Here is a 14,890-nt window from a genome sequence, read left to right as displayed (position 1 = left end):
GGAGTGAGTGGCTCGCTTTAGGAAACAATTCTACCAGAAACAACATGGGAAGAGAAGCAATTTAAAGTGTTCAGGACATTAAATGCACAACTGACTCCAAACTGCCATTTAGTATGCTTTGTATTATAGGATAGAAAGGCTCCCCCCCATCTATGGAATGTTAAGCTCACACCCAAGACAATCAAAGCCTCCCATATTCAATATCCCACTATTTTCTGGTTGTACCAAAAAATAACCAACCAGCAAATGATTTCACCTCTTAAAAATAAAAAAAAAAGCATTTACAGTTAAAAAATGGGATGAGGAAGGATTTCCTCCTTTTTAAAAATGTTTCTGGAACTACTGAAAAACTTGCGTTTACAAAATAGTTGATAAAAATGTTCCTCTGGAAGGTACAAGAAGGGAGACAGGGACCACTGATAGGACCGGGTGCGTGGAATGAATCAGACTTGGCTTCTTTCTCTCCTGCTTCATTAGAGGCTGGGGGCTCCTCGTTTTTAGTTTCTCTGTTTTCCGCAGGTAAGTCGTCTTCAGTTTCTTGGTTAGCCACTTCGGCCTGTTTTCCCTTTGCTCCCCTTTTCTCTTCTGTTTGCACTTTTTTGTCTGAAGATGTATCCTTTCCTGCCGCCTGTTTTGGGCTTCGTTCCCACTTCTGCAGGAGCGGGTGTAGCTGACAACCTCGCCCATCTCCCCTCGGGCTCCTCGTTTGCTGCCCCCGTGGCGGAGCTGACCTTTGGCGAAGCTGGGATGGCTGGCCGCTGCCGTTCCTCCTGCTGCCCGAGCTGCTGGGGACCCGCTCGAGATAGTGATTTTGTTTCTTTTGGATAATTCCCATAAGTGGGGCTGCTGTATCACATGGTAGTTCTCTTTTTAATTTTTGGAAGAAACTCCGTACTGTTTTCCATAGTGGCTGCACCAGTTTACATTCCCATCAACAGTGCACAAGTGTTTCCTTTCTCCACATCCTCTCCGGTATTTATTTCTTGTCTTCTTGATAATAGCTATTCTAACAGGTATGAGGTGACATCTCATTGTGGGTTTGATTTGCATTTCCTAATTATTAGTGATGTTGAACTCTTTTTCATGTATCTGTTGTCCATTTGTATGTCTTCTTTGGAAGAATGTCTATTCGGTTGCATTTTTTTTGCTTTTTTTATATTGCAAGTTCTTGTTAGTCATCAGTTTTATACACATCAGTGTATACATGTCAATCCCAATCACCCAATTCAGGACACCACCATCCCCACCCCACTGTGGTTTTCCCCCCTTGGTGTCCATACGTTTGTTCTCTACATCTGTGTCTCGACTTCTGCCCTGCAAACCGGTTCATCTGTACCATTTTTCTAGGTTCCACATACATGCGTTAATATACGATATTTAGTTTTCTCTTTCTGACTTACTTCACTCTGTATGACAGTCTCTAGATCCATCCACGTCTCAACAAACGACTCAATTTTGTTCCTTTTTATGGCTGAGTAATATTCCATTGTATATATGTACCACAACTTCTTTATCCATTCGTCTGTCAATGGGCATTTAGGTTGCTTCCATGACCTGGCTACTGTAAATAGTGCTGCAATGAACAATGGGGTGCATGTGTTTTTCTGAATTATGGTTTTCTCTGGGTATATGCCCAGTAGTGGGATTGCTGGATCATACGGTAATTCTCATTTTAGTTTTTTAAGGAACCGCCTCACTGTTCTCCATACTGGCTGTATCAATTTACATTCCCACCAATAGTGCAAGAGGTTCCCTTTTCTTCACACCTTCTCCAGCATTTGTTGTTGGTAGATTTTCTGATGATGCCCATTCTAACTGGTGTGAGGTGATACCTCATTGTAGTTTTGATTTGCATTTCTCTAATGATTAGTGATGTTGAGCAGCTTTTCATGTGCTTCTTGGCCATCTGTATGTCTTCTTTGGAGAAATGTCTATTTAAGTCTTCTGCCCATTTTCGGATTGGGTTGTTTGTTTCTTTAATATTGAACTGCATAAGCTGTTTATATATTTTGGAGATTAATCCTTTGTTCATTGATTCGTTTGCAAATATTTTCTCCCATTCTGAGGTTGTATATTTGTCTTGTTTATTGTTTCCTTTGCTGTGCAAAAGCTTTGAAGTTTCATTAGGTCCCATTTGTTTATTTTTGTTTTTATTTCCATTTCTCTAGGAGGTGAGTCAAAAAGGATCTTGCTGTGATTTATGTTAATAGAGTGTTCTGCCTATGTTTTCCTCTAAGAGTTTTATAGTGTCTGGCCTTACATTTAGGTCTTTAATTCATTTTGAGTTTATTTTTGTGTATGGTGTTAGTGAGTGTTCTGATTTCATTCTTTTACATGTAGCTGTCCAGTTTTCCCAGCACCACTTATTGAAGACACAGTCTTTTCTCCATTGTGTATCTTTGCCTCCTTTGTCATAGATTAGTTGACCATAGGTGTGTGGGTTTATCTCTGGGCTTTCTATCTTGTTCCACTGTTCTATATTTCTGTTTTTGTGCCAGTACCATATTGTCTTGATTACTGTAGCTTTGTAGTATAGTATGAAGTCAGGAAGTCTGATTCCTCCATCTCCATTTTTTCCCGTCAAGACTGCTTTGGCTATTCAGGGTCTTTTGTGTCTCCATACAAATTTTAAGATGATTTGTTCTAGTTTCATAAAAAATGGCTTTGGTAATTTGATGGGGATTGCATTGAATCTGTAGATTGCTTTGGGTAGTAGAGTCATTTTCACAATATTGATTCTTTCAATCCAAGAACATGGTATATCCCTCCATCTGTTGGTATCATCTTTAATTTCTTTCATCAGTGTCTTATAGTTTTCTGCATACAGGTTTTTTGTCTCCCTAGGTAGGTTTATTCCTAGGTAATTTATTCTTTTTGTTGCAATGGGAGTGTTTCCACAATTTCTCTTTCAGATTTTTCATCATTAGTGTATAGGAATGCAAGAGATTTCTGTGCATTAATTTTGTATCCTGCTACTTTACCAAATTCATTGATTAGCTCTAGTAGTTTTCTGGTGGCATTTTAAGGATTCTCTATGCTTAGTATCATGTCATCTGCAAACAGTGACAGTTTTACTACTTCTTTTACAATTTGGATTCCTTTTATTTCTTTTTCTTCTCTGATTTCCGTGGCTGGGACTTCCAAATCTATGTTGAATAATAGTGGTGAGAGTGGACATCCTTGTCTTGTTCCTGATCTTAGAGTAAATGCTTTCTGTTTTTCACCATTAAGAATGATGTTAGCTGTGGGTTTGTCATATATGGCCTTTATTATGTGGAGGTAGGTTCCCTCTATGCCCACATTCTGGAGAGTTTTTCATCATAAATGGGTGTTGAATTTTGTCAAAAGTTTTTCTGCATCTATTGAGATGATCATATGGTTTTTATTCTTCAATTTGTTAATATGGTGTATCACGTTGATTGATTTGTGTATATTGAAGAATCTCTGCATCCCTGGGATAAATCACACTTGCTCGTGGTGTACAATCCTTTTAATGTGTTGTTGGATTCTGTTTGCTAGTATTTTGTTGAGGATTTTTGCATCTATGTTCATCAGTGATATTGGTCTGTAATTTTCTTTTTTTTGTAGTATCTTTGTCTGGTTTTGGTATCGGGTGATGGTGGCCTCATAGAATGAGTTTGGGAGTGTTCCTGCCTCTGCAATGTTTTGGAAAAGTTTGAGAAGGATGGGTGTTAGCTCTTCTCTAAATGTTTGATAGAATTTACCTGTGAAGCCATCTGATCCTGGACTTTTGTTTGTTGGAAGATTTTAAATCACAGTTTCAATTTCATTACTTGTGATTGGTCTGTTCATATTTTCTGTTTCTTCCTGGTTCAGTCTTGGAAGTTTATACCTTTCTAAGAATTTGTCCATTTCTTCCAGGTTGTCCATTTTATTGGCATAGAGTTGCTTGTAGTAGTCTCTTAGGATGCTTTGTATTTCTGCAGTGTCTGTTGTAACTTCTCCCTTTTCATTTCTAATTTTATTGATTTGAGTCCTCTCCCCGTTTTTCTTGATGAGTCTGGCTAATGGTTTATCAATTTTTTTTATCTTCTCAAAGAACCAGCTTTTAGTTTTATTGATCTTTGCTATTGTTTTCTTTGTTTCTATTTCATTTATTTCTGCTCTGATCTTAATGATTTCATTCCTTCTGCTACCTTTGAGTTTTGTTTGTTCTTCTTTCTCTAGCTCCTTTAGGTGTAATATTTGATTGTTTATTTGTGATTTTTCTTGTTTCTTGAGGTAGGCTTGTATAGCTATAAACTTCCTTCTTAGAACTGCTTTTGCTGCATCCCATAGGTTTTGGATCATTGTGTTTTCATTGTCATGTGTCTCGGTATTTTTTGATTTCCTCTTTGATTTCTTCAGTGATCTCTTGGTTATTTAGTAACGTATTGTTTAGCCTCCATGTGTTTTTGTTTTTTACGGGTTTTTTCCCTGTAATTCATTTCTAATCTCATAGCGTTGTGGTCAGAAAAGATGCTTGATATAATTTCAGTTTTCTTAAATTTACTGAGGCTTGATTTGTGACCCAAGATGTGATCTATCCTGGAGAATTTTCTGTGCGCACTTGAGAAGAAAGTGTAATCTGCTGTGCTTGGATGCAATGTCCTATAAATATCAATTAAATCTGTCTGATCTATTGTGTCATTTTAAAGCTTCTCTTTCCTTCTTTTCATTTTGGACGATCTGTTCATTGGTGTAAGTGAGGTGTTAAAGTCCCCCACTATTATTGTGTTACTGTCGATTTCCTCTTTTATGGCTGTTAGTATTTGCCTTATGTATTGAGGTGCTCCTATGTTGGGTGCATATATATTTATAACTGTTATATCTACTTCTTGGATTGATCCCTTGATCATGATGTTGTGTCCTTCCTTGTCTCTTGTAACATTCTTTATTTTAAAGTCTATTTTATCTGATATGAGTATTGCTACACCAGCTTTCTTTTTATTTCCATTTGCATGGTATATCTTTTTCCATCCCCTCACTTTCAGTGTGTATGTGTCCCTAGGTCTGAAGTGGGTCTCTTGTAGACAGCATATAGAAGGGTCTTGTTTTTGTATCCATTCAGCAAGCCTGTGTCTTTTGGTCAGAGCATTTAATCCATTCACGTTTCAGGAGATTATAGATATGTAGGTTCCTATGAGCAGTTTCTTAATTGTTTTGGGTTTGTTTTTGTAGATCCTTTTCTTCTCTTGTGTTTCCCACTTAGAGAAGTTCATTTAGCATTTGTTGTAAAGCTGGTTTGGTGGTACTGAATTCTCTTAGCTTTTGCTTCTCTGTAAAGCTTTTGATTTATCCACTGAATCTGAATGATATCCTTGCCAGGTAATCTTGGTTGTAGGTTCTTCCCTTTCTTCACTTTAAGTATATCATGACTCTCCCTTCTGGCTTGTAGCGTTTCTGCTGAGAAATCAGCTGTTAACCTTATGGGAGTTCCGTTGTACGTTATTAGTCGTTTTTCCCTTGCTCTTTCAATAATTTTTGTTTGTCTGTAATTTTTGCCAATTTGATTACTATGTGTCTTGGCGTGTTTCTCCTTGGGTTTATCCTGTATGGGGATCGCTGCACTTCCTGGACTTGGGTGGCTATTTTCTTTCCCATGTTAGGGAATTTTTGACTATAATCTCTTCGAATATTTTCTCTGGTCCTTTCTCTCTCTCTCCTCCTTCTGGGACCCCTATAATGCGAATGTTGTTGCATTTAATGTTGTCCCGGAGGTCTCTTAGGCTGACTTCATTTCTTTTCATTCTTTTTTCTTTAGTCTGTTCCACAGCAGTGAATTCCACCATTGTGTCTTCCAGGTCACCTATCCGTTCTTCTGCCTCAGTTATTCTGCTATTGATTCCTTCTAGTGTAGTTTTCACTTAATTTATTGTATTGTTCATCTCTGTTTGTTTGTTCTTTAATTCTTCTAGGTCTTTTTAAAACATTTCTTGCATCTTCTCGATCTTGGCCTCCATTCCTTTTCCGAGGTCCTGGGTCATCTTCACTATCATTATTCTGAATTCTTTTTCTGGAAGGTTGCCTATCTCCACTTCATTTAGTTGTTTTTCTGGGGTTTTTTCTTGTTCCTTCATCTGGTGCATAGCCGTCTGCCTTTTCATCTTGTCTGTTTTTCTGTGAATGTGGTTTTTGTTCCACAGGCTGCAGTATTGTAGTTCTTCTTGCTTCTGCTGTCTCCCGTCTGGTGGATGAGGCTATCTAACAATATTTTTTTTTTTTGTCATTCATTCGGTAACCATTTATTGAATGCTTACTGTGTGCCAGGCCTTACTCAAGGCTCCGAGGACACATCCGTGAACAAAGCAGACAAAAATCTCTGCTCCTGCGGAGCTTAAATTTAAGATCTATCATAAGGGATGGGATTAGCAATAAATTTACATAAATTCAACCATACCTATCAGCAAAGTGAAAAAACACATTTAAATAGTTTAATTATTGGTACTACAAAAGTCTACTGTTAATATGTAGTTTTTTATTATATGTTCTACTTACTATGTCCATAAAATATTCATACCCATGTATAACTCTACAGGCATTTGAATTGTAAGATTATATACAGATTTCCAAGGACCATTTTGAGCATGCTTGATTCCATCCTTAGCACAGCCCTAAAAACCCACCCACCTTCTGAGCTGTGACTGTGTTGTACCACAGTGGAAACTCTGAGATTGTTGGGCAAAGGAGAACCATTTTAAGTATTTGAGCATGAGAGTGACAGCATGATAAATCCATGGCTGTCGGTTTAGTCTGGTAACAGGGAACAAGAGATAGTACATTCACATAAACATACACAGTCAATCAACAGTGGAATTCATGTCAAGAATTTAAAAAAACTTCGTGAGCCATTTCCCATTGTTTTAAAACAACTAAAATAGTAAGAGCTTGAGGTCATAAATATTTATAATCAACTCCTGATTATAAAATCTAAAAGAAAAAATCTTAACATATGGGCTTATTCTGACTAAAGGGTTATCATTTTAATCAATTTTTCAGAGTATTTAAAAAGAACATCTGGTTAAGAAAAAAATCATTTTTAAATTTTGCAGTATTGGCAAAGTGATTGGTATACATTAATACCAATCATTTAACACTGAAAACATTCTTGTACAATGTAAAAAAAATTTGACAGTATGTGGCTAGAAATATTCCATTACCATAAAGCTACAAACAGATTTATGCTCCTAAGAGCAAAGTTAGAAAAGCAAAAATAATACTATAACACTGATTAACACCAAGACAGAACTTTTTTGCACTTAGGGCCTGATTGGTTGTATTTAAACATAACCTCTACCAAAACGGACCAAAATGACACCTTATTTGGTAAAAACAAAGAAAAAAAAAGGATAAAAATATAGACACTGAGGTCTGGAAACTGAAGAATGCCCACTTTAAAACAATAAAACCAGTCGTACCTGTGTTTTAACTAATGTGACATTTGCAAAATACATCCATGTCACTTCTCTTCCTCTTTAGTTCACTTTTACAATGCAGACTGCTCCATTTTTGTTAATGTGTTGTCACACTAGTGTAAATAAATATTCTGAATTACAGGAGTTTGCCATAATGAATCCAGACCATTGGAGCCAGACCCAGTAGCTCAAACAATCTTAGCCGCAGCTCATTCCAACTAGTGAAACACATTATTTATCTGTGTAGTTTTAAAAAACCTTAGCTAGATGAGGGGTGTGTGTGTGTGCGTGTGTGTGTGTGTCTGTACACATACAAGTTTGCCAGGGCAGTGGGAGAGTGTCTGCATCCCAGAGAGAGGAGTGATATACAAGCAACCGTACACAATGGCCCCAAAGACTTGGGCAGCCAGACACCGAATTTCCCCCCAAACAAACCTGAGGCTGAGCAATGGGGGAATTACAGGATATGTGCTCACAACGTGGAATCAGTGAGCGGTTCGGAAAACTAAGACGAAGGCAGGATGCCTCGGCCACAACATTCCCGTGACACTGGAGGATGTGAAGCGGCGACAGGGTTCAGGCAGGAATCAGGGACTGACTCTGGCTGCACTTGGAGGGATTCCCTGGGTCTGCAGCTGAGGATCCCTGGACCTTCCCCAAAGGGCATTGGCAGTGGCCCTCCACCTCCTAGCAAGGACGTCTCACGGATCCCAGGGTCTGAGCCTGGGTATCCCTGCCTCCCGGTCTCAGAGGTTCTCTCAGTACAGATACTATCCCTTCTAGAAGCTTGGCCAAAACCCATCACTACCTTCCACTCCCAACTCAGTCTTAGAAAGGGGTTCTCCTTCTGTCTCTGTGGGGTCCCTGAGTTTGAGGTAATGCCAACGTACCGTACGCTGTGTGGCAGTAACAAAGTCAGGCAGTCCACTGGAAAGCTCAAGCAATCTAGATTCAATATATTAGCCTGTTTCTGCTATCTCAGTAATACCTTTTAGCGAGATAGTTTCTCCACACAACTTATAATGTGTGGGGTAAAGGAAAAACATATTGCTAGAATATGATAGAAAGATTTTAAAAGTTCAGCACTGAAACTCCTTCTTTAGGGAAGGAAAAGAAGACATATTATGTTCCCACTCTCTATTTTCCATCCTTGGCTCTGAGGTACAAGAGCACCAAGGTTCCTGTAGAGCGTGTTAAAGGTTCTCCTGGTCCCTCTACCCACAAAACAATCCTAGGGAAATCCTGAAGCGTCTACTTCTCAAATCTGTAACCATATCTCTGGGCATGTCTATGTAGCTCTTTAATTCACTTTCAAAATCCATAGCATTTTTAAAACAAAATGACATAGTTGCATTCTTTAAATGCCAGCCATGAAATCATCACTTAAAAAAAAAAACTAGTCAGATTATATATACATAAGTCAGATAAAATTCTCTCTATCTTTTTTTAAAAAAATTTATTTATTTATGGCTGCATTGGGCCTTCATTGCTGTGTGCAGGCTTTCTCTAGTTGCGGCAAGTGGGGGATACTCTTCCTTGCGGTGCATGGGCTTCATTGCGGTGGCTTCTCTTGTTGGGGAGCACAACTGCGCTAGGCGTGCAGGCTTCAGTAGTTGGGACCACGCGGGCTTCAGTAGTTGTGGTACACAGGCTCAGTAGTTGTGGCACATGGGCTTAGTTGCTCCACAGCATGTGGGACCTTCCCAGACCAGGGCTTGAACCCATGTCCTCTGCATTGGCAGGCAGATTCTTAACCACTGTGCCACCAGGGAAGCCCTCTCTCTCTTTTTAAGGAGCTTTATTTGGTCTGCTGAAGACATGCCTATGGCTGCTTCTAAAAGCCCTTAGGGAGAGCCTCAGATGATATCCTGCAGTTGGATAGTTTGCTCCAGTGTTGTCAGGTTCTTAAACTACACTGTAGGTATAAGTTGTTGCATGAAAATTCCCCAAAATGTGCACACTAAATGCAGAGAAAAACCTCATTTATAATTCAGGTGAATTTTCATCACACCAAAATAATCAAACCTGTTCAAACATGTAACTTTTCTCTTTTTTCCCCCATGAACTAAATCCTCTTCTTTAAAAAATGGTCAGATTTGAAGATCAAGTTAAAATCCACCATATTTCAAGTTAAACTCTGAGGGTTTCTATACAACTGTAGCATGATTTCAAATTCATATTGGCATTCATCTTTCTATATTTTCCTGTATTTATCCTAAATAGGCTTCCTGGATCATAATATTTACATAGAAATTGAAAGCGTTTTATATTATATTGCGAAGTTCCAGTAAATTCTGTTTATCAGGGTTTACCCTTAGCTCGATGTCATACAACTTCTGCATGAGGCAAGTATACCGGTAACAAGTTATTTCAAATACAAAATTCTTAGCTCTGTGTCATAATTAAATTTGGGTAAAACTGCAAGCCTTCCACTGAATCATCTCAGCAAGAAGCAACCTTTCTTTAGCCAGGAGGACAGACATTCCCACAGGCTTAGCAAACTCTTCTGATGTTGGAGACCCCTTTTCTGAAACCGTCTCCAAGGCTGAGGCCACCGTTGACTCCTCCTTGTGGGACTGAAGTTCAATTACCATGATGCCGCTGTCAAACACACGGAGGCCGAGAGGTAATTTCAGGGCTTCCAGCATCTTGCATGCATTCACTAAATCTTCTGGTGAGAGCAATTCCATTCCTCGAGCTTGGTTTACTAAACGGTGCACCTCTGTGAGTGACATTTATTCCCCCTCGTTCCTCCAAAGGCGCCTGCAACATTCCAGCCAGCTGTTTGGCCAGCTGCATGTGGTACTGTGTGCCTGAGCCGTACGTTTCCCTGGTAACCGGGTTAGCTATTCCCATGCTCAGTAAGTAGGATTTAAACCTGATGGTCTCATCTTCTGTGATGTCACCTTGCTTCTCTTTAATCTTATTAGCGATGGATTTTGATAACACCACCAATTCCCTTAGCCTTGACCATTAGCTTACTGAGGTCTCTGAAGGCCTCAGAAATGTTTGTCAGTTTCTTTTCTTTTTTCTTCCAGTTTCTTTTCAATACCTACAATTGCTACAGCCCTTATTCTTCCTGGCTGGGGTCCTGTATTTGCTTGTAACGACTGGGAAACTGGCATATTCTCCCACCTTCTCTGTGTCACTTCCTCTGATAAATGCCTGTAAAACTCAATCTCAAATGTCTTTTTAGATCTTCTGCTCATTTTTTGATTGGGTTATTTGTTTTTTTGTTATTGGGTTGTACAAACTGTTCGTATATTTTGGAAATTAAGCCTTTGTCAGTTACATCATTCACAAATATTTTCTCACAGTCCGTAGGTTACCTTTTTTTTTGTTTATGGTTTCCTTTTCTGTGCAAAAGCTTATAAGTTTGATTAAGTCCCGTTTGTTTATTTTTGCTTTTATTTCTATTGCCTTGGGAGACTGACCTAAGAAAACATGGCTATGATTTATGTCAGAGAATGTTTTGCCTGTTTTCTTCCAGGAGTTTTATGGGGCCATGTCTTATGTCTAAGTCTTTAAGCCATTTTGAGTTTATTTTTGTGTATGGTGTGAGGGTGTATTCTAACTTCATTGATTTCCATGTGGCTGTCCAGCTTTCCCCACACCACTTGCTGAAGAGACTATCTTTTCTCCATTGCATATTCTTGCCTCCTTTGTCGAAGATTAATTGACCATAGGTGTGTGGGTTTATTTCTGGGGTCTCTATTCTGTTCCACTGATCCATATGTCTGTTTTTGTGCCAGTGCCATGCTGTTTTGATTACTGTAGCTTTGCAGTATTGTCTGAAGTCTGGAAGGGTTATGCCTCCAGCTTTGTTCTTTTTCCTCAGGATTGCTTTGGCAATTCTGAGTCTTTTGTTGTTTTTTTGTTTGTTTGTTTTTGCAGTACGTGGGTCTCTTGCTGCTGTGGCCTCTCCCGCTGCAGCGCACAGGCTCCGGACGCGCAGGCTCAGCAGCCATGGCTCACAGGCCCAGCCGCTCCGCGGCATGTGGGATCTTCCTAGACCAGGGCACGAACCCGTGTCCCCTGCATCGGCAGGCGGACTCTCAACCACTGCGCCACCAGGGAAGCCCCTGAGTCTTTTGTTGTTCCATATAACTTTTAAGATTATTTGCTCTAGTTCTGTGAAAAATGTTATGGATAATTTGATGGGGATCGCATTAAATCTGCAGACTGCTTTGGGAAGTATGGCCATTTTAACAGCATGAATTCTTCCAACCCAGAAGCATGGGACATCTCTCCATTTCTTTAAATCATCTTCAGTTTTCTTTATCAGTGTTTTATAGTTCTTAGCATATAGGTCTTTCACCTCTTTGGACAGGTTTATTCCTAAGTATTTTTTTTTATGCAATTTTACAATGGATTGTTTTTTACTTTCCTTTTCATTGTTCCTTTCATTGATATTTCATTGTTAGTGTAAAGAAATGCAACAGATTTCTATATGTTAATCTTGTATCCTGCTGAATTCATTTATCAGTTCTAGTAGTTTTTGTGTTGAGTCTTTTAGGGTTTTCTATGTATAGTATTATTTCATCTGCATATAATGACAATTTTACCTCTTCCCTTCCAATCTGGATACCTTTTATTTCTTTTTCTTCTTTGATTGCTGTGGCTAGTACTTCCAAAACTATGTTGAATAGAAGTGGTGAGAGTGGGCATCCTTGTCTTGTTCCAGATTTTAGCGGGAAAGCTTTCAGCTTTTCACCATTGAGTATTGTGTTGGCTCTGGGTTTGTCATAAATGGCTTTTATTTTGTTGAGATATGTTCTCTCTGCACCCACTTTGGTAAGAGTTTTTGTCATGGAAGGATGTTCGATTTTATCAAGTGCTCTTTCTGTATTTATTGAGATGATCATGTGGTTTTTGTCTTTTCTTTTGTTGATGTGGTGTATCACATTGATTGATTTACATATGTTGAACCATCCTTGTGACCCTGGGATGAATGCAACTTGATCGTGGTGTATGATCATTTTTATCTGTTTTGGATTTGGTTTGCTAATATCTTGTTGAGAATCTTTGCATCTATCCTTGTTTTATATAAGGACATTCAAGCTTGGAGAAGTTAAGTAATTTGCCTAGCATTACAAGTCGTGAATGAGCCAGAGCAAGGAATTGAACTCAAGGACGTGTGACTTCAAACTTTGGGGTCGTAACTATTACATTATTTTGCTCAGTGCTGCTACTGGTAAAAAGTCTGGGTCAAGCAAGGACCCTGTAGTCACCAGCCTGTTTTTGCACAGATTCCTCTGTGTCTGCTCTGCTTTACCCACTGACCCACATCAGTCACCTCTGTTTGAGCTCAGTTTGATATATCAAAGGTGCAGGGTACAGAGTGCCTTCTTAATCCTTGGCAGAAAGTGAGCTAGAGACAGGGCTGCAGAATTAAACACAGGATGGGATGCCTCATGACATTTGAATTTCAGATAAACAGTGAGTAATTTTTTTTAGCATAAGTATGTCCCCAATATTTCACAGGACATACTTTATGAAAAGAAATTTTGTTGTTTAACTGAAATTTAAATTTAAATGGCATCCTGTACTTTTATTTGCTGAATCTGGCCACCTTACCTGGAGAGACCCTCATCAGAGTTTTCTTACGTTAAACCTCAGATCAGAGAGTAAAGGACAGGACTGAGGGAGATCCAAGAAATGATGAAAGGGTACCATGCGAGAAGTTAAAATCATATATGGAAGGTGGAAGTTACTGAAAAGCCCCAATTCCTCTTTAATATCACATCTGGGACATATTTCACCCCTGAATTCCTCCTAAGAAAGTCATTAGCCCCTCTCTTGTTCTTGGTTCATTCTACCTAAAGTTTCAGACCAGCCATGGAAGGGATTCATGGGGCTGCAGGAAGGGCTCCCATTCCCATGGTACCCATATGCTGAGAAGGGGCTCCAGTCTTTGTCACCCTAATCCCCTTTCTACACATCGCTTATAACTTAGTCAATCCTCACGCCACTCATCGATTTATCAATTTCTTATTCAGTGGACATTTCTTGAGCTTGCGCTATTTGCCAGGGGTTCTGCTAGGCCCAGGGACAAGAAGATGCAAAACACCAGTCCTCGACCTTGCCTTTGCTGAGGAGGCAAACATGGCACCTAACAACTGAATTTAAATACGAGAAGTGCTTGCAGAGGTATGGACAGATTCCTACTGAAGGCTGTCGGGAGGGGTAACATTGCCTGGGGATGCAGTCATGGAGGTGTTGTGTGTTTGAGGCCTCGAAAGGTGGGTCTGTAGGTATTCACTATGCAAGCAAGGCATGGCGGAGACACTTCAGGTAGGAAGAATGGCATCTGCAAAGGCACAGAGGTGTGGAAGAGCAGACCGTATATAAGCCCTCAAATTCTTGAGTGTTGAAATTAGAAGGGAAAATGAAAGTGAGCTAACTGAATCTTGAAATATGTTTTAATTAATGAACATGCAAGGGAGATATAAAAGAGAGAGGGAGGGAGAGGAGGAAACAGAGAACACTGTGGGGAGTAAGAAACCACAAATCACTAAGTATCAATATTAGCGCTCATAGCTCTTCCTCTGCTCGTTTCCCTGTTCCAATCTCAGATATGCACATCACCATCCATCCAACTATCTGAAATGCAAGTTTTCTTTAACTCTTTTTTTCACCACGGAACTCATTTGCTCACGCAGTCCTATCAATTCTCCACTCAGATATCCTTCCGATTTATCAAATTCTCTTCATGTCCACAGGAAGTGTCACAGTTTGGGCCGTTGTCTTGACTATTCCAGTAGCATTCTGGTCTTTCTGATGTGTGCCTCCCCCGTCTCCTCAACATTGCTGTCATTTTTGTCTTTCTGAAACATAATATTGTTTACATCCTCTAATGGTTTTCTTAGAAGGAATTCAGGGCTGAAATATGCCCCAGATGTGATATTAAAGAGGAACTGGGGCAATGTGTCGCTCCACCCAGGTTGGCCAGGAGAGGGCTGTGTGTTGCTCTATCAAAACCAGCCAGACAGCTGTGTGTCTCTGTTCAAAACTGGCCAGGAGAAGGCTGTGTATCTCTCCATCAAATCAGCTGGGAGAAGGCTGTGTACCTCTTTATCAAAGCTGGCCAGGAGAGATGGTGTGTCGCTCCATCCCAGCCAGCAGGCACATGGCAGCATGTCTCCCTACATTTAAAAAGGCTGGGAGAGAGCTCTATATCTCTCCATCAAAACAGGCAGGGAAAGGGCTGTGCATCACTCTATAAAAACTGGCCTGGAGAGGGCTGTGTATGGGTCCATGAAAATGGACCAGGGGAGTGCACTCTGTTGCTCCAACCAGGCTGGACAGGAGAGGGCTCTGTGTTGCACTTTAAAAATTGGACGGTAGATGGTGGTATATCCCACCATCTCAGTGGTTAAGAGTCCTCCTGCCAATGCAGGGGACACGGGTTCAATCCCTGGCCTGGGAAGATCCCACATGCTGTGGAGCAACTAACCCCATGCGCCACAACTACT

At 39.9% G+C, this 14,890-nt stretch overlaps 2 pseudogenes; both read right to left on the bottom strand.

The window, feature by feature from the left end:
• Positions 1 to 255: 255 nt before the first annotated feature.
• LOC132421202 (non-histone chromosomal protein HMG-14 pseudogene) lies at positions 256 to 9,757 on the bottom strand (annotated as a pseudogene).
• A 43-nt stretch (positions 9,758 to 9,800) lies between these two features.
• LOC132421201 (vacuolar protein-sorting-associated protein 36 pseudogene) lies at positions 9,801 to 10,624 on the bottom strand (annotated as a pseudogene).
• Positions 10,625 to 14,890: the final 4,266 nt, after the last annotated feature.

This window comes from Delphinus delphis, chromosome 2, assembly GCF_949987515.2.
Source record: "Delphinus delphis chromosome 2, mDelDel1.2, whole genome shotgun sequence".
NCBI lineage: Eukaryota > Metazoa > Chordata > Mammalia > Artiodactyla > Delphinidae > Delphinus > Delphinus delphis.
The sequence above is the reverse complement of the archived record's forward strand: the minus strand, read 5'-3'. Positions and strand labels throughout refer to the sequence as shown.